The sequence below is a fragment of the Equus przewalskii genome, chromosome 11 (assembly GCF_037783145.1).
Source record: "Equus przewalskii isolate Varuska chromosome 11, EquPr2, whole genome shotgun sequence".
NCBI lineage: Eukaryota > Metazoa > Chordata > Mammalia > Perissodactyla > Equidae > Equus > Equus przewalskii.
In genome coordinates, this window is record NC_091841.1 from 13998228 (window position 1) to 14017078 (window position 18851).

The following is an 18851-nucleotide window of genomic DNA, read 5'->3' on the forward strand; positions in this document are numbered from 1 at the left end:
TAAAATAATATTTGACAGAAAATATAGAGCAGCTTTAGCGATGGAATTCTCTGAGTTACACTTTCTCATGAGAGGAAACTGAGATTTAACTATTGAAAAAGCATTTTTTAACAAAGACAATGATTATAATAACATATCTATCTAGTTTCTTCAACACTGATGATCACAACTTTCATGCATAAATTATAAATTTCTTTTTTTAGCTAATGCAATTAATTTTTTGCATTAGATATTTTCCAATAGCTGAACTGTATACATTTTTAAGGAGTAGTAACTAAGAAACATGGAGTTCTTCTTGGAGATCTCCTTCCATACTTGTTACTGGCTTTGATGAGCAGCTTGCTTCATTATCACCAAAGTTTTATCTTATAACTTTTTTATCTTCTTCTTTTTCTCTTCTGAAACTAGTTTGTTCCCTTGCAAACCAAAGAACTACCCCACTTCGGGGTATAGGAAATACGTTCTTCCCCAGATTTTTCCTTTGTGCTTATTTTATTATGTCCCTTTTTGATTCAAGCTTCCTGGGGGAATCTTTGAATTTCTCTGTGAAGAAGCCAGAACTTCTTTAACATACAATGGAGCTCCTCTCTTGCCCTGACGAAGTGTAATAGCATTTTGCATGACCAGCTACAGCATACAAGTAAAGATGACTGAGAGCCAGTGTTCTGTACACATGCACACCACGCTGGTGAGACCCCAAAAACAAAAACTTGGCAGTGTGTGCAAGGCTGATCAGCAGCATTCCTGGAGTTTGGGGGATCTTCTACATTTAGACACTTCTAAATTTGGACAAAGCATGAAGCTGTGGGATGTGAGGTCATCAGTCTGAGAGCCCTTGAAAGAGTAAAACTACACAAACCAGAAATCCATTGGAGTTATCCCTGTGGGGTGAATATTGAGCAAAAAACCTCAAGAGGCAGGAAAGATAAAGGCAGTATTATTCTAATACTTCCTTTGAATGGTTTCAGTGTGCAGTACTTTTATTTCCTGTCATTTGAGACCCAATCAAAAGGCTATGTTTGCGGCAAATCAACAAAACAAAAACACCACCCAGTAACTGGGAGAAAATATTTGCAAATCATGTATCCAACAAGGGGTTAATCTCCATAATATATGAAGAACTCATGCAACACAATAACAAAAGAAATGAACAACCCAATCAAAAAATGGGCAGAGGATATAAAGACATGTCTCCAAAGAACATATACAGATGGCCAATAGGCATATGAAATGATGTTCAACATCACTGATTATTAGGGAAATGAAAATCAAAACCAGGAGTTGTCACCCCATGCCCATCACCATGACTATAATTAACAAGGCAGGAAATAACAAGCATTGAAGGGGATGTGAGGAAAAGGGAACCCTCATACACTGCTGGTGGGAATGCAGACAAGTGTAGGCAATATGGAAAACAGTATGGATGATTTCTCAAAAAATTAAATAGAAATGCTGTATGACCCAGCAAATCCACTAATGGGTATTTATCCAAAGAACTTGATATCAATAATTAAAAAGATATATGCACCCGTATGTTCACTGCAATATTATTCACAATAGCCAAGACTTGGAAGCAACCCAAGTGTCCATCAATGGATGAATGGATAAAGAATATGTAATACACACACATACACACACAATGGAATACTAATCAGCCATAAAAAAGACAAAATTATGCCATTTGTGACAACATAGATGGGTTTTGAGGATTTGATGATAAACAAAATAAGTCAGACAGAGAAAAACAAATACCATTTGATTTCGCTCATAGGTGGAAGATAAAGAAACACATAGATGAGGAGAACAGATTAGTGGTTACCAGAGGAGAAGGGGGTGGAGGAAGGATGAAAGTGGTAAAGGGACACATGTATGGTTAATGGTGAATATTCTCTTTCTAAGATTGGAACATCAAGACAAGGATGTCCACTCACCATTTCTGTTCTGCACTGTTCCCTAGGTTCTAGTCACTAAAATAAAATAAAGAAAAGATTAAAAAGACACAGATTAGAAAGGAAGAAGAAAACTTCTAAAAATATACTTATGTACAGATGGCATAATAATATAGGTAGAAAATATTGAATTTTCTACAAAAAATAGAATCGACCATATCTTTAATTTAGCATAGTCACAGGATACAATTTTGAAACAAAAAATAATCAAATGTTTATGTATAATTGCAACAATTAAATATTGAAATTAGAAACAAAATACTATGTAAATTACTATTTTAAAACATAAAATTTGGGGGATAAATTTTATAAGTATATTCAACTCCTGTACACATATGAAAACTAGAAAACCTAGATGATAGAAAGTAAATACTTAAATGAAGAGATATACCATAGTGATGGATTAAATTACTTAATATCATTTTGCGTTTTCAATGCATGTGCAATAAAAATCCCAACAGGATTTTTAGAGAAATCACAATCCAGTTCTGAATTTTGTACAGAAATATACAGAATTAAAGGAACTTTGAATAGCAAATCACTCTCCCTAAAATAAAAATAGTTGGAGTACTTACTCTACCTGCATTCAAGACTCACTTTAAAGCTCTCATAATCAACACTGTGTGGCAGTGACAAAGATAAACATATTAATCACTGAAATACAATAGAATGTTTAGAAATAGTTCTAAATATATGATTTTTTTAAGAAATATGTCAAGGTATTTCAATGGGGAAATAATAGACTTTTCAACAAATCGTGCTGAGTCAATTACATATACATATGAGAAGAAAAAGAAACTTAACCACTGTTTCACAGAATGTTCAAACATTAACTTAAAATGAGTGAGGCCTCCATGTTAAAGCTAGATCTATAGAAGCTATAGAAGAAATCTTTTTGACCTTGGGGTAGACACTGGGATCATTAGATATGACTCAATAAATGTGACCCATAATAAAATATGAAAAATTAGACCATGTCAAAACTTTAAATCTTCTGTTTATCAGGTGACAGCATTCGAGAAAATCAAATGGCAATCCAAATACTAGGAGAAAATTTTACATACATACATAATGCAACACATAGCATATATGTATTACAAAAACCTGTGTCAGAAATATGTAAAGAACACTTACAACATAGTAATAAAAGCAGAATCCTATTTTCACTTTTATTTTATTGTTTTTTGTGAGGAAAATTACCCCTGAGCTAACATCTGTTGCTGATGTTCCTACTTTGCCTGAGGTAGATTGTCATTGAGCTAAGACCTTTGCCAATTTTCCTCCATTTTATATGTGGGACACTGCTGCAGTATAGTTTGATGAATGGTATGTAGGTCCATGTCCAGGATCTGAACACGGGAACCCCAGGCCGCTGAAGTGGAGGGAAAAACTTAACCACCACATCATCCAGTTGGCCCCAGAACTCTATTTTTAAATCATGCAAAGAACTTGATCAGAAGCTTTACAAGAAAAGATAAATAAATGGTCAACAATAACATGAAAAAATACTCGTCATCAGTTATTAGAAAAGCAAATTAAAACCACAGTTATTTACCTCTATACACCTCCTAGAATGACTCAAAGGAAAACAACTAATGGTATATGCGACAAAGATGTGGAACAGCTGAAGTCTGTTGTGTTTTAGATATCTCCCTACATTTTAATTCTGCCTGTTACTCCATACTGACCGTCACATGAGTGCAAGAGATAACTAATCAGAAGCATTTTAGAGTTTCTGGCTACTTAGATGGAAGGATTTACAATTATAAAAATACTTTTTAAACAGCTGTTTATTTAATATTGAATTATCTGGAAAGTCTCATTCTGAGGATGTCTTATCCCTCGTATTGAAAGAGGACTTATTACAAAAGGAGGTCAATTTGAATACGGGAATGTTTTGAACAATCCCAAATATCATTAGGATCATCTAACACTATAATGTAAGTTTTTAAATAGTGCTGTTACTTATTAAAGATTGTTAATTATATAGTAAGCATATGAATCAAAACTTTACAAATATAGTAATAGAGCATTTCTTCCTCACCCATTCTGTAAAAGGTACTTAGTAAATGTCAGTAACCTAATTTGACAGCTGAAATTTGAGGCTTATAGAGATTAAGATAGTAGGACCCAACTCTCTGATACCAGCCACCATGTTTTTGCCATGAGACATCTCCTTTAGTAATCAAAACTAATCATGAGAATGAAAATGAAATTTACATATACTTCTCAAAAGATATTACATAAATAAGAAATTTGAATGGGATTATTCATCAGCCGTTTAGTCCGGGCACAAACGTGGAGAATCCTTCTTGGGATCAACTGCTATAGACAATATGAGTCTCTGTGGCTTCTCTAAAAATGAAATTAGAAATGATTCTTGCTGAGCTTACTTGTGCTAAAATATTTCTATTATTGCTCTAATTGTCAGTTCTTCTTATCTCCTAAGCACATGCACAGTCACAAAAGTAGATGAAAGTCTTACGTGTGTCTACATCACTGTGGAAAATATTTCATATATGTTGCCTTAATTAATTCTCATAAAAACTCATGAAGTGGAAATTATTATTCTTGCTTTGTAGATTAGGAAACAAGAATGTAAGGTGCCAAAAAATGTACCCCAGATAAAAGAAGTTGTAAGTGGAAGAATTAGGATTCTGGTCTGTCCTCTCTGATTCTTAATCTAAAACATTTAACCACTGTGGTAATCATTTTCAATATTTTGCAGAGGACTCTGGGGGACCATGACTGCAGGGGCGTTGAAAAAGTGCGAACTGTATATGAGGGAGAAGTCAAGATGAAAATGTTTTCAGCAAACGCACTGCCACATTTTACTTGATATTTGGAAGATCAAATATGTCACTGCGTGTGCGTAGTGTGTGTGTGTGTGCCTGTGTATGTTTGTGTATCTGCTGCTAAAAGTGCTTCTCTCCTACTTGCCCCTGAAGTAATAGTAATTATAATTACTTGAATGATACAAAAATGAGATAAATAGTTGAATATTGTTAATTATAGTATAGAGAATGGATTTGGAATTTGAAGGGAAAACAAGTGTGCAAAGCACTGCTTGTGTCGTGTACATAGCAATCAATCATTAAAAAGTGTATATTTTAGCTATCATAAAGTTATTAGATTTAGTCAACAAGCATATGAATTCCTTTATAGTAGCTCCTGTATACTTTCTTTACATTCCCATCATCAATGTCCTGTTATTGCTCATGTCAACTATTATAAATAATCTTCTAACTAGGTGTTCCTGTTTCTGTTGGGCATCCCCTCCTGAACCTCAGCCCACTTCATCCAAGACACACAAAGTTATTTTTTTTATTGAGTTAATGATAGGTTACAATCTTGTGTGATTTCAATTGTACATTAATGTTTCTCATTCATGTTGTAGGTGCCCCACTTAACCCTTTGTGCCCACCTCCCACCCCACCTTTCCCCTGGTAGTCACTAATCTGTTCTCTTTGTCCACATTTTTAAATTCCTCATATGAGTGGAGTCATACAGAGATTATCCTTCTCTAACTGGCTTATTTCACTTAACGTAATTCCCTCAAGGTCCATCCATGTTGCAAATGGGATGATTTTGTTCTGTTTTGCAGCTGAGTAGTATTCCACTGTATATATATACCACAACTTCTTTATCCATTCATCTGTTGATGGGCGCTTAGGTTGCTTCCATGTCTTGGCTATTGTAAATAATGCTGCAATGAACATTGCGGTGCATAGGACTTTTGGAATTGTTGACTTCAAGCTCTTTGGATAGATACCCAGTAGTGGAATGGCTGGATTGTATGGTAGTTCTATTTTTAATTTTTTGAGGAATCTCCATACTGTTTTCCATAGTGGCTGCACTAGTTTGCATTCCCACCAGCAGTGTATGAGGGTTCCATTCTCTCCACAACCTCTCCAACATTTGTTACTATTAGATTTAGATATTTTTGTCATTCTAACTAGTGTAAGGTGATATCTTAGTGTAGTTCTGATTTGCACTTCCCTGATTATCAGCTATGATGAACATCTTTTCTTGTGCCTATTGGCCATCTGTATATCTTCTTTGGAGAAATGTCTGTTCATGTCTCCAGCCCATTTTTTGATTGGGTTGTTTGATTTTTTGTTGTTGAATTGTGAGAGTTCTTTATATACTATGGATATTAAGCCTTTGTCAGATATATGACTTGCAAATATTTTTTCCCAGTTAGTGTGTTGTTTTTTTGTTTCAATCCTGTTTTCATTTGCCTTGAAGAAGACCTTTAGTCTGATGAAGTCCCATTTGCTTATTCTTTCTATTGTTTCCCTTCTCTCAGAAGACACGGTGTCTGAAAAGGTCCTTTTAATACTGATTTCAAAGAATGTACTGCCTACATTTTCTTCTAGAAGCCCTGTGGTTTCAGGTCTCACCTTTAGGTCCTTGATCCATTTTGAGTTTATTTTGGTGAATGGTGAAAAAGAATGGTCAATTTTCATTCTTTTACATATGGCTTTCCAGTTTTCCCTGTACCATTTTTTGAAAAGACTTTCTTTTCTCCATTGTGTGCTCTCAGCTCCTTTGTCGAAGATAAGCTGTCCATAGATGTGTGGTTTTATTTCTGGGGTTTCGATTCTGTTCCATTGATCTGTGCACCTGTTTTTGTACCAGTACCATGCTGTTTTGATTACTGTAGCTTTGTAGTAAGTTTTGAAGTCAGGGAGTGTGATGCCTCCTGTTTTGTTCTTTTTTTCTGAGGATTGCTTTAGAAATTCTGGGTCTTTTCTTGCCCCATATAAATTTTAGGATTCTTTGCTCTAATTCTGTAAAGAATGTCATTGGGATTCTGATTGGGATAGCGTTGAATCTGTAGATTGCTTTAAGTAGAGTGGACATTTTAACTATGTTTATTCTTCCAATCCATGTACATGGAATGTCTTTCCATCTCCTTATGTCGTCATCCAATTCTCTCAGAAAGGCCTTGTAATTTTCATTATATAGGTCCTTCACTTCCTTAGTTAAATTTACGTCGAGGTATTTTATTCTTTTTGTTATGATTGTGAATGGTATTGTGTTCTTGAGTTCTTTTTCTGTTAGTTTGTTATTAGAATATAGAAATGCTACTGATTTATGCAAATTGATTTTATACCCTGCAACTTTGTTCAGTTGTTGATTACTTCTAAGAGTTTTCCAATGGATTCTTTGGGGTTGTCTATATATAAGATCATATCATCTGCAAACAGCAAGAGTTTCTTCTTCTACTTCTTCCCTCCCTATTTGGATTCCTTTTATTCCTTTTTCTTGCCTGATTGCTCTGGCCAGGACCTCCAGTACTATGTTAAATAAGAGTGGTGATAGAGTGCATCCTTGTCTCATTCCTGTTTTCAGGAGGATGGCACTCAGTTTTTGCCCATTGAGTATGATGTTGGTTGTGGGTTTGTCATATATGGCCTTTATTATGTTGAGGTAGTTCCCTTCTATGCCTATTTTGTTCAGAGTTTTTATCATAAGTGGCTGTTGGATCTTGTTAAATTCTTTCTCTGGATCTATTAAGATGATCATGTGGTTTTTATTCCTCAGTTTGTTGATGTGGTGTATCACGTTGATTGATTTGCGGATGCTGAACCATCCCTGTGTCCCTGGTATGAATCCCACTTGATCATGATTATGATCCTTTTGATGAATTGCTGAAATATGGTGGCCAAAACTTTGTTTACAATCTTTGCATCTATGTTCATCAGTGACATTGGCCTGCAGTTCTCTTTTTTCGTGGTGTCCTTGTCAGGCTTTGGTATCAGTGTGATGTTGGCCTCATAGAATGTGTTAGGAAGTGTTCCATCCTCCCTAATTTTTTGGAATAGCTTGAAAAGGATAGGTATTAAATCCTCTCTCAAAGTTTGGTAGAATTCCCCAGGGAAGCCATCTGGTCCTGGGATTTTATTCTTTGGGATATTTTTGATTGCTGTTTCAATCTCTTTCCTTGTGATTGGTGTGTTCAAATCGTCTGCTTCTTCTTGAGTGAGCTTTGGGGAATTGTAGGAGTCCTAGGATTTATCCATTTCCTCTAGGTTATCCATTCTGTTAGCATAGAGTTTTTCGTAGTATTCTCTTACAATCCGCTGTATTTCTGCAGAGTTTGTTGTTATTTCTCCTCTTTCATTTCTGATTTTGTTTATTTGAGCCTTCTCTCTTTTTTTCTTTGTAAGTCTGTCTCGGGGTTTGTCAATTTTATCTATCTTCTCAAAGAACGAGCTTTTCGTTTCATTGATCCTTTCTACTGCCTTTTTCATTTCAATAGTATTTATTTCTGCTCTCAGTTTTATTATTTCACTCCTTCTGCTGACTTTGGGCTTTATTTGTTCTTATTTCTCTAGTTCAGTTAAGTGTAGTTTAAGATTGCTTACTTGGGATTTTTCCTGTTTGTTAAGATGTGCCTGTATCGCAATGAATTTTCCTCTTATTGCAGCTTTTGCTGTATCCCATATAAATTGGTATGACATGTTATCATTTTCATTTATTTCCAGGTTTTTTTTTATTCTTTAATTTCTTCAATGATCCATTGCTTGTTCAGTGGTGTATTGTTTAGTCTCCACATCTTTGTGCCTTTCTCAGCTTTTTTTTATAATTAATTTCTAGCCTTATAGCATTATGATCAGAGAGGATGCTTGTTATTATTTCAATTTTTTAAAATTTGTAGAGGCTTGCCTTGTTTCCCAACATATGGTCTATCCTTGAGAATGTTCCATGTGCACTTGAGAAGAATGTGTATTCTGCTTTTTTAGGATGAAGTGATCTATATAGGTCTATTAAGTCCAATTGTTTTAGTTTTTTGTTTAGCTCTGCTATTTCTTTATTGATTTTCTGTCTGGATGATCTGTCCATTGATGTGAGTGGGGTGTTGAGGTCCCCTACTATTATTGTGTTGTTTTTAACATCTTCCTTTAGGTCTGTTAACAGTTGCTTTATGAACCTTGGTGCTCCTATGTTGGGTGCTTAGATATTTATAAGCATTATTTCTTCTTGATGAAGTGTCCCTTTGATCATTATATATTGTCCCTGTGTGTCTCTCTTTACCTGTCTTATTTTGAAATCCACTTGGTCTGATATAAGAATTGCAACACCTGCTTTTTTTTCCCTTGCTATTAGCTTGAAGTATTGTCCTCCACCTCTTCACTCTGAGCCTGTGTTTGTCCTTGGGGCTGAGGTGTGTTTCCTGGAGGAAACAAATTGTTGGATCTTGTTCTTTAATCCATTTTGCCACTCTGGGTCTTTTTATTGGAGAGTTCAATCCGCTTAGATTGAGAGTGATTATTGATGCATGGGGACTTAAAGTTGAATCTGTTGCTCATTATCTGGCTTTCCTGCTTTTCTCTTCCTGTGTGCTTTATCCTACCCATTTGATACTGCAATTTCTTATGCTGTGTTTCTTAGATTTTTCCTTATTTATGTTTTGTGGCTCTCTTCTCTTTTTCAGTTTAGTGGCTACCCCGAAGTTTGTATTTAGAATCTCGTGTATAATATAGTCTATTCTCTGGTGGTCTCTTACTTACTTGGCCTAGACTAATTTAGTCCCTTTGCTCTTTCCCTCATAAATTATTATTTTCATTTCTCGTTCCAACTTGTGTTATGAGTTTGTAGTTAGAGTGATAAGATCATCTTTGCTTTGGTAGTTTCCTTACCTTTATCCTAATGCTATAGTTGAATGTTTGCTATCCTATTCTTGTTCTATTTATCTGTCTCCCTACTCTCTGTTTTGTGACCCCTTTCTCCCTTTTTTCTTTTTTCAGGCATGAGAGCCTTCTTGAGGATTTCTTGTAGTGGAGGACTTTTGGTTACAAATTCCCTTAACTTTTGTTTGTCTGGAGAAGATTTAATTTCTCCCTCATATCTGAAGGATATTCTTGCTGGATAGAGTATTCTTGGCTGAAGATTTTTATCTTCTAAAGCTTTGAATATGTCACTCCATTCTCTCCTAGCTTGCAAGGTTTCTGTAGAGAAATCCCCTGAAAGGCTGATAGGAGCTCCTTTGTAGGTTATTCTCTTTTGTCTTGCAGCCCTGAGTATTCTTTCCTTGGCATTCATTTTTGCCATTTGTACTACTATATGCCTTGCAGTAGGTCTTTTTACATTGACACATCTAGGAGATCTGAATTCTTCCTCTACATACATTTCTCCCTCAATCCCTAGATTTGGGAAGTTCTCTTCTGTAATTTCATTAAGCACACTTTCTGCTCCATTTTCCTTTTCCACATTCTCGGGAATTCCTATGATCCTTAAATTCTTTCTCCTCATTGAATCAGCTATCTCTCCAATACTTTCCTCATTACTTTTAATCCTTAGTTCTATTTCTTCCTCTGTCTGGAGCCATTCAGCCTGTCTATCTTAGATTATGCTAATCTGCTCTTCTATGGAATCTACCCGGGCATTCAGGGAATCCATATTCTGTTTTATCTGGTCCATTGTGTTTTTCATCTCTAGTAATTCTGTTTGATTCTTCTTTATAATTTCAATCTCTTCTGTGAAGTAACTCCAGAACTCAGCTTGTTACTCTATCTTTCTCTCTACCTCACTGAGTTTTTTGATTATAGCTGCTCTGAACTCATTTTCATTTAGTTTACCTAATTCCAAGTCCTCAGGACTTAATTCTATGTTTTTATTGTTTTCCTTCTGGTCTGAGGTTTTTATAAATTGCTGGATGGTAGAGGAGCAGTTTTTTCACATGGTGGTAGAATTCGGTTGCAGTTATAGCCTGTCGCCACTAGATATGGGTCGAGCGCTGTGCGTTCTGAGCTCTCCTGCTTTGGGCAAGATGGCGGCGCCCAGTGCACTTTGCAGGGCTGGGGGCGGGGATGGTTTCTCTCACGCACTGATCTGGATTTGCTAAGTTCTGTTCTTTGGTCTCCCAGGGCCCTGGGTTTATGGGGTCCCCGTGCATGGAAGCTTTTCCCTGTCAGCGGGTTTCCACTGTACTGGCAGCAGGAGTCCTAGATGATCCCCTGGACATGCGGCCCCTCCCCTGCTCCTTCCTGGACCCGCACAGCGATCCCGGTTTTTAGGAGAGGGAGCTGATGTTCTCTCCTACCCCATTACAGCTCCTCCAAGGCGGGCAGCAGGGGCTCCGTTCTATGTCTTTTGATACTGTAGGTCTCTGAGTCCTGGCATTAGGTTCATCAGCTGAAATTCAGGGGTTTTTTTTCAGTCCTTTTTTGTACTTTGGAGGGGAGAGAGTCCCGGGTCACCTCACCCCACCGTTTTGCTCCACCTCCTCTCCCACACCAAGTTCTTTACCAGAGCAATATACATTATTTCCCCTTCCTCAAATTCTTCTTTATTCTTCCACCCACATTCTCAATTATCTTCCATGGTTCCCTGTTCCCTATGGATAAATGGAAGATCTCTTAGCTTTGAATTCATATTCATTACATTCATTTCCTATCTCTCTTTTCTTGCTTAACTGCCACTCTGTGTGTGATCTACTAGTTCACATGAGGTTCTTATTCATCTCAGAGATTAAGGGTTCACAAATGGTCTCCTATGTGCTTACAAAAGATCCTCATGTCTATACTCTTAACAGAATCCTCAACTAGGAGGCAATTTGAATAACCTTCCATAATTTGGAACCTTTTTTTCTATCTCAAAAAATCATAAGAATTTACAACACAATAGAATTCCCACATTCAATATTCGTTAGGATGGATAAGTTTAATGAATTTAACTTTATATTAATAACAAGTTATTTTTTCAGGTAATGTAAATAATACAAGATGAAATACATGGAGATCATGAACAACATGACAGAGTTTGTTCTACTGGGGCTCACAGAAAATTCAAAGATACAGAAACCATATTTGCTGTGTTTTTTGTCATCTATGTCATTTCTATGGTAGGAAATTTGCTTATAGTGGTCGCCATCACAGCCAACCCATCATTGAAGTCCCCTATGTAATTTTTCCTGGCCTGTCTATCCTTTATTGATGCCTGCTATTCCTCTGTCAATACCCCCAAACTGATTGTAGATTCACTCTAGGAAAAGAAGACCATGCTATTCAATGGGTGTATTACTCAAATCTTTTCAGAACATTTCTTTGCAGCTTCTGAGGTCCTACTGCTCACTGTGATGGCTTCTGACTGCTATGTGGCCATCTGCAGGCCCTTGCACTACACAACCATCCTGAACTCGTGGATGTGTGGCCTTCTAATGATAGTGATGTGGGTTGAGCATTTGTTAACTCAAACATACAGATGCTCTTCATCTTCCAATTACCATTCTGTGGTCTCAGTGTCATAGATAATTTTTTGTGTGATCTGAATCCTTTGCTCAATCTTGCCTGCACTGATACCCACACTCTAGGGCTCTTTGTTGCTGCCAACAGTGGATTAATCAGTATGTTAAACTTCCCCTTCTTGATGGTCTCCTATGTGATCATCCTGCACTCCCTAAGGACCTACAGCTCAGAAGATATGGGCAAAGCACTCTCTACCTGTGTCTCCCACATCACAGTGGTCATCTTATTCTTTGTGACCTACATTTTTGTGTACATGAGACCCACAGCTAATTTATCTATTGATAAAGCAGTGGCTGTTTTCTATACTGTGATAACCCCCATGTTAAATCCCTTAATCTATATCTGGAGAAATGATCAGATGAAAATGCCACTAGAAAATTGTGTAGTAGGGAAGCTATTTCGGGTGACAAATAAATGTGCCTGGAGCCTGACATTGATTCAACTGAGTCACTGGTCAAATGGTCATTTTGGATGATCTCAGCAAGGACTACTTTTACGAGATGAAGATAATTAACTACTTTGAATCATAGATTCTGCATTGAGGGGAGCAGAAATGGGTTCAAGAAAAGAGACAAAACCTAACTCAGCATAACTCTTTGCACATTTGGAAAATTCTAACAAATTGGGACTTAGTTTTACTAGTTTACTCTGCATATATTGATTCACAGGATTTTATTCTAATAAAAATAAGAAATAAGAAACTATATTGGTATTAAACAGTAATCTCTATAACAATCCATAGAGGTAGGCACTGTTACTATCCTTATTTTGTATTTGAGGAAAGTGACTGATTGGGAAAGGCATCAAAAGAGATATATTGAGGAGACTGTAGCCAGAATCTAACTGATTTCTCAGACTGTGCTCTTATGTGGCAATACACTGCCAGGTAATGTTGATAGAAAAGTAAGATAATTAAACTAGTTACTACTTATTGTGCCACAGACTATGTTGGGCACACTGTATATAATAGTTCAATATCTATAGCTAAATTCTAATAATTTTCATTAATAATTCTGCTTATTTTTACATATCAGAGTGGATAGTAAAATGTTTCATATACCATTATCGTGTGTAACTGCTGTAGGGTTATAAAAGCAATAGGCCATTTAGCCTCTGTGGAGTAATTAACAAAGATTACTCAATGTTTCCAAATTCCCTTATAGTCTTCAAAGTCATTTTGTTTTGCTCATGTCAACATTATTAGTCTGCTAACCCATCAGAAAGAGTGATAACTTAAATAAAAGAATATTTGTTTTCAGATTGAAATTTCTATTTATTGAGTAAACAGTCGTCCTCTTTAAAGTACTTGCCTGCCTACTAATAATGGTTTCTACAAGGCCACATACTGTCTGCTGCATTCACAATATTGAGTGAATGAATAAAGGTAGTACAAAAGATGAGTAAAGTCAATAAAGGCTAGAGCAAATGGAAAGTACTGGAGACTAGAGAATTCCTCTTTCTATTCTTATCTGTTTCAGATTCTGATAATTCTTTCCCAATCTTTGGGAAACCACAATTTGCTTTTATTCTTGGTTAAACTAAGGAATGAGAAATAAATTGAAACTGAGGTTGTCATCTAATGAACAAGTAGTTTACCTTTATATTCTTCCTGCTTTCAGTAAGATTTTACCATCTTATGAATGTGGGCTATTTATGCTATATTTCTCTGTTGATCAGCTTACGTTTTGGTAACAATTCATTAACAAAAGCTGTGCTTTTTAAAAATATAGATACATCTACACACAAAGCATTTCAGGATAAATTTATTCCCTTCATTCATTCTGTCCTTCATTCAGAAGTCAAAGAATATTTCTGAGCCCAAGAAATATATAAGGTACATTGCTTCAGTGATGAATAGAGACATTGGCTCAGGTTTTTACAGAGCTTAAGATCCACTGACTGACTGCCAGTAAAGAGCATAAAACTATAACACAGTGTTATACATGATATGATAGTAGAAACACAAGATGTTAGGAAAGCATGTTTGAGGGACACACAACAAACCTGGGGCACCAGGGAAGGCTCCATAGATGAAAATACAGCAAAAAAGCACTCAAAATATGAAAATGAACCAGCACAGCTAATAGACATGAATTGAGATGAGAGCATTCCTAGGACAGGGAACACATAGTAAAATCCAGGAGGTGAAAAATAGTATGCAGACAACCAAATCACTTTAGCATTGCTGTGGCTCTTAATTCATCCTTTCATTTAGTGATTGTTTGTTGCATCCCCACTCTGTGCCAGGCAACATTCTGGATATTAAGTTTCTAAAAGTCCAAATAGGAAGATGAAACTGGAGAGATAGGAATAGGAAAGACCGAGAAGTGTCTCATAATTGTTTTAAAGCTTAAAGCTAAGTACCATGGAGAAAAATTGAAAGGTCTTTTAAGCAAGTCATGCAGTTGCTTAAAAGTGATTCACTTTTAAGTGAATGATGCAGTTATATTTGAGTTTTAGAATGATAACTCTAGCTATAGTGTGGGGAGTGCATTGAAAGGGATAGGACTGATAGCAGAAGAGCAGTTAGGAGGTTACCGTAATGATTTGGATGTGAAAGGATAGAAGTCTGACCTCTAGTGGTGCAAGTGAGGATGTAGTATGTTGCGGACACTGCTGTAGTCAGCACAAATTCCTTTCAGTGGTCCACTGCGCCCAAGCCCCAGCTTATGCGTGTTTAGACAGCTAACAGCTCACAGCCCCAACCTTCTCTTGGCAATCATACCTGAGAAAATTAAACTGTCTCACCTCAGGTGTTATGCTCACCATCTCTGTGCCCACCAGTGATCACTGACTGCCATAGGGGTGAAGAAGGGCAGTCGTCTTGCCTCAAGGTGGAGCTAGTTCTGTAGTACAACATATAATGTATACTCCAGAGCTCCCTTGGCTCCAGCCTGAACCAGACTCTAGCTGACATCACATCGTTTTTTCCCCTTACCACTGTCAGCGTCTCTCAACTCCTTCTCATTATAAATCACCTTCAGAAAAATCTCCATAGAGTGTGCATCTAAGGCACATAAACTAACATGGAGAGATAGAGAAATATTTAAAAAAATATTTAGGAATTATCAACAAAATAACTTGAGAGTGGATAAAGATTAGAGAGAGAAGAGCCATGGAAAAAACCCAAGTTTTATCTTAGATCACTGAATGGATGAGGAAACTGAGAAGATGGAACTAAGAGATGAGTCTTCTTTGTTAGTGTAAGTAGCTTCTCCAACCCCTGTGGAAGCAGCCTCTCCCCACCTATCTGAAGTGTTAACTATGCATAGCCTGAGAAAACTGTAATGGCCTCCCCTAAGGTAGTTGCCTTAAGAGGAAATGCTGATTCCCCCAGGACCAGCACTCACCACCCTCTTTGTCTCCAGACCTATAACTGAATTCATATCTCAGTAGGCCTCTAAAGTGAGGTACAAAGTGGAACCCACAAATTGCCGCACTACACTCCAAAATAATTTTTGAGCTGTCTAATTTATATAGATATTAAACTGGGCAAAATGTGTGGAAATGGGTATTAAGGTATGGAATAATTGCTGAAGGAATATAAAGTTGGGTCAGGCTGAATTTATTTATATGGGCTTACTAAATAGAAATTCTTCATTTAATGCTGCAGCTTGGGTAGTTAGGAAAGCTCTACAGGTTTTCTTGGTTGGTTGGCTGAAACATGAACCAAAACGTGGTCCACAATGAGTAAATTAAAAAGCCTGACCTGCTTTGGTTTAACGTAAAGAAAGGGATAAAAAGGTTTATAAAGTTTGGAATGTTAGAGTTATCATTTAAGACCTACTCACTCTCATGGGGAGGTTACCAAAGAAATGCCTTTAAGGAAGACTGTGAGAAATAGATTTGTGAGGGAAGCTCCAGCATCCTTTAAGAGCTTGCTGAATCACTCTCTTCTGTAGACCAGAACTGACGGTGGGAACTATGGTCACTAAACTGGGAAATCTAAATGCAATGTGAGTAATTTAATCCCAGGTAACAGAGGCCAAGTGGTGGCACTCAATCATGCAAATCAGAGTGTGCATGATTATCATAACGGACAGCAGAGTCAACACAGCAAGCCTACAATTTGATTACAGCAGCCCTTTGACATTGGCTAGTTGATCACAGTATTCCTAGAAGGGAAATAGGAAGCCTACTCAATTGTTACTTGATCTGCTTCAGCAGAAAAGCTCAAGGTTAAGTAAGCAAAAGTCTAACTTGAATCAGAAAACAGAGAGCCATGCCCTCTCAATCAATTTCCACACATGAGACGGTTTACAGACTCAGAACTCACTGACTGAATAAGAGGACAGTTACCCTTGAGGAAGGACCCTGTGCACTGCCAAAAGTTTATAGATCAATCTTTCCCTCAGCCTTCCCCAAGAGGATCTACTGCCTTTTACCAGAGTAACCGTGCGTTAAAGAAAAGGAAATATTCAGACTTTTCAGGAACTACTGGATACTGATTCTGAAGTAAAACCAATTTCAGGAGACCCAAAACATCTGTGGTCCACCAGTCTGAGTAGGAGCTTTGAAGGTCAGGTCATCAACGGCGTTTTAGCTCAGGTCTATTTCACACTGGGGGCAGTGGGTCCCCAAACCCAACCAATGATTATTTCCCAAGTACTGGAATGTATAATTGGGCTAGACATACTTAACAACTGGCAAAAAACCCACATTGGTTCTCTGACGTGTGGAGTGAAGGCTATAATGGTGGGTAAGGCCAAGTAGAAGCCAGTAATACTGTCTCTACTTAGGAAAATAATAAACAAAACATCATACTGCATTTCTGAAAGACTCATTGAGATTAGTGCCACCATGGAGAACTTGAAAGATGCAAGCATGATACTCACTACATAAACATTCAACGCTTCTATTTGGCCGGTGCAGAAGACAGATGGATTTTGGAGAATGGCAGTGAATTATCACAAGTTTAAACAGATGGAGACTCCAGTTGAAATTGTTGTACTAGATGTGATTTCATTGCTTGAGCAAATTAACACATCTTCTGCTAACAGGTATTCAGTTTGTAATCTGGCAAGTGCCTTTTTTTCTCCATACCTCTTAATAAGGATCACCAGAAACAGTTTGCTTGTGGCTGGCAAGGCCAGTAATCCACCTTCACTTCCAAGGTATATCAACTCTGCAGCCCTATAACTTAGTTCATAGGGATTTTGATTGCCTTTCCCTTCCACAAGATAATCAGTGATCCATTACATTGATGCATTTAATCTGGCTGGACCTCGTAAGCAGGAAGTAGCAATTAATGTAAACTTGTTGGGAGGGCATTTCTGTGTCATAGGATAAGATATAAATCCAACTAAAATTCAGGGGACTTCTACCTTAGTGAGTTTCTAGGTTCCAGTGTAATGGATCATGCTATAGTATTCCTTTTAAGGTGAAGTATAACTTGTTTGATCTGGCCCCTTCTACAACAAAAAAAGAGACAGAATGATTAGTGGGCTTCAGGGTTTATAGGCAATGCCTTCTTCATTTGAGTGTGTTGCTTTAGCCCATTTTTCCAAATGACCTGAAAAGCTGCTACTTGTGAGCGGGGCCCAGAAGAGAAGATTCCACAACAGCACAAGGCTGCTGTGAAAGTTGCACTGTCACTTGGGAAATATAATTTCAGCAGGTCCAAGGGTACTTGAGATGTTAGTGGCAGATAGGGATGCTGCTGAAGACTTTGGAAGGCTGCTATAAGCGAATTGCCATGCAGGCCCATAGAATTTCAGAGGAAAGTCCTGCTATCCTCTGCAGATGACTATTCTCCTTTTGAAAATCATCTCTTGGTCTGCTACTGGGCCTTAGCAGAGACTACATGCTTAACCATGGGCCACCAAGTTATTATGCAACCTGGGCTGCCTTTTATGAACTTGGTATTATCTGAGCTAGGAAATGGTAAATTTGAGTACACACAGCAGCACTCCCTCATCAAATGGTCATGTACCTACTTGATTGAGCTCAAGTAGGCCCTGAGGCATAATTTCATGATGAAGTGGTGCAAATGATTATGGAATTCACTCCTACTAGTACAATGCCTTCCCTCCCCCAGAATGCCTCTATGACCTCATGAGGAGTTCCCTGTGATCAGCTGAAAGAGGAAGACATGACATAGGTCTGGTTTCCAGATAGTTCTGCAATGATATGCAGGCACCACTCAAAAGTAGACAGCAGCAGCACTACAGCACCTTTCTGGATCATCCCTGAAAGACAACGGTGAAGAGAAATTCTTCCAATGGCTAGAACTTCAAGCAGTGCACCTGGTTCTGCACTTTGCTTGAAAGGAGAAATTGCCACATGCATGATTATATACCAGTTCATGGATTGTGGCCAGTGGTTTGGCTGAATGGTCAGAGACTGGAAGGAACATGACTCAAAGACTGATGACAAGGAAATCGGGGGAAGAAGTATATGGATATAACTCTCAGGATGGGCAAAAGCATGAAGATATGTGTGTCCCATAAGAATGTTATCCAAAGGGTGACAAACAGAGGAGGATTTTAATAAACAATTAGGTAAGATAACCCATTCTTGTATAACAGTCAGTCTCTTCCTGGTCACCTCTGTCACCTGATTGGCTCATGAACTATACAGCCATGATATCAGCGATAGTGGTTATGAATGGGCTTGAACATTGTTTTGTATTGTCTCTGTGTGATTC

General features: G+C 37.5%; 1 protein-coding gene and 1 pseudogene across 2 annotated transcripts in view; both read left to right on the forward strand.

Annotated features, from left to right (window-relative positions):
• The window catches only part of LOC139074340 (cTAGE family member 2-like), a 624763-nt gene that overhangs the window by 236582 nt on the left and 369330 nt on the right, over positions 1 to 18851 (forward strand). The gene's annotated exons all lie outside the window — the stretch shown is intronic.
• LOC103540113 (olfactory receptor 4C46-like) lies at positions 11684 to 12619 on the forward strand (annotated as a pseudogene).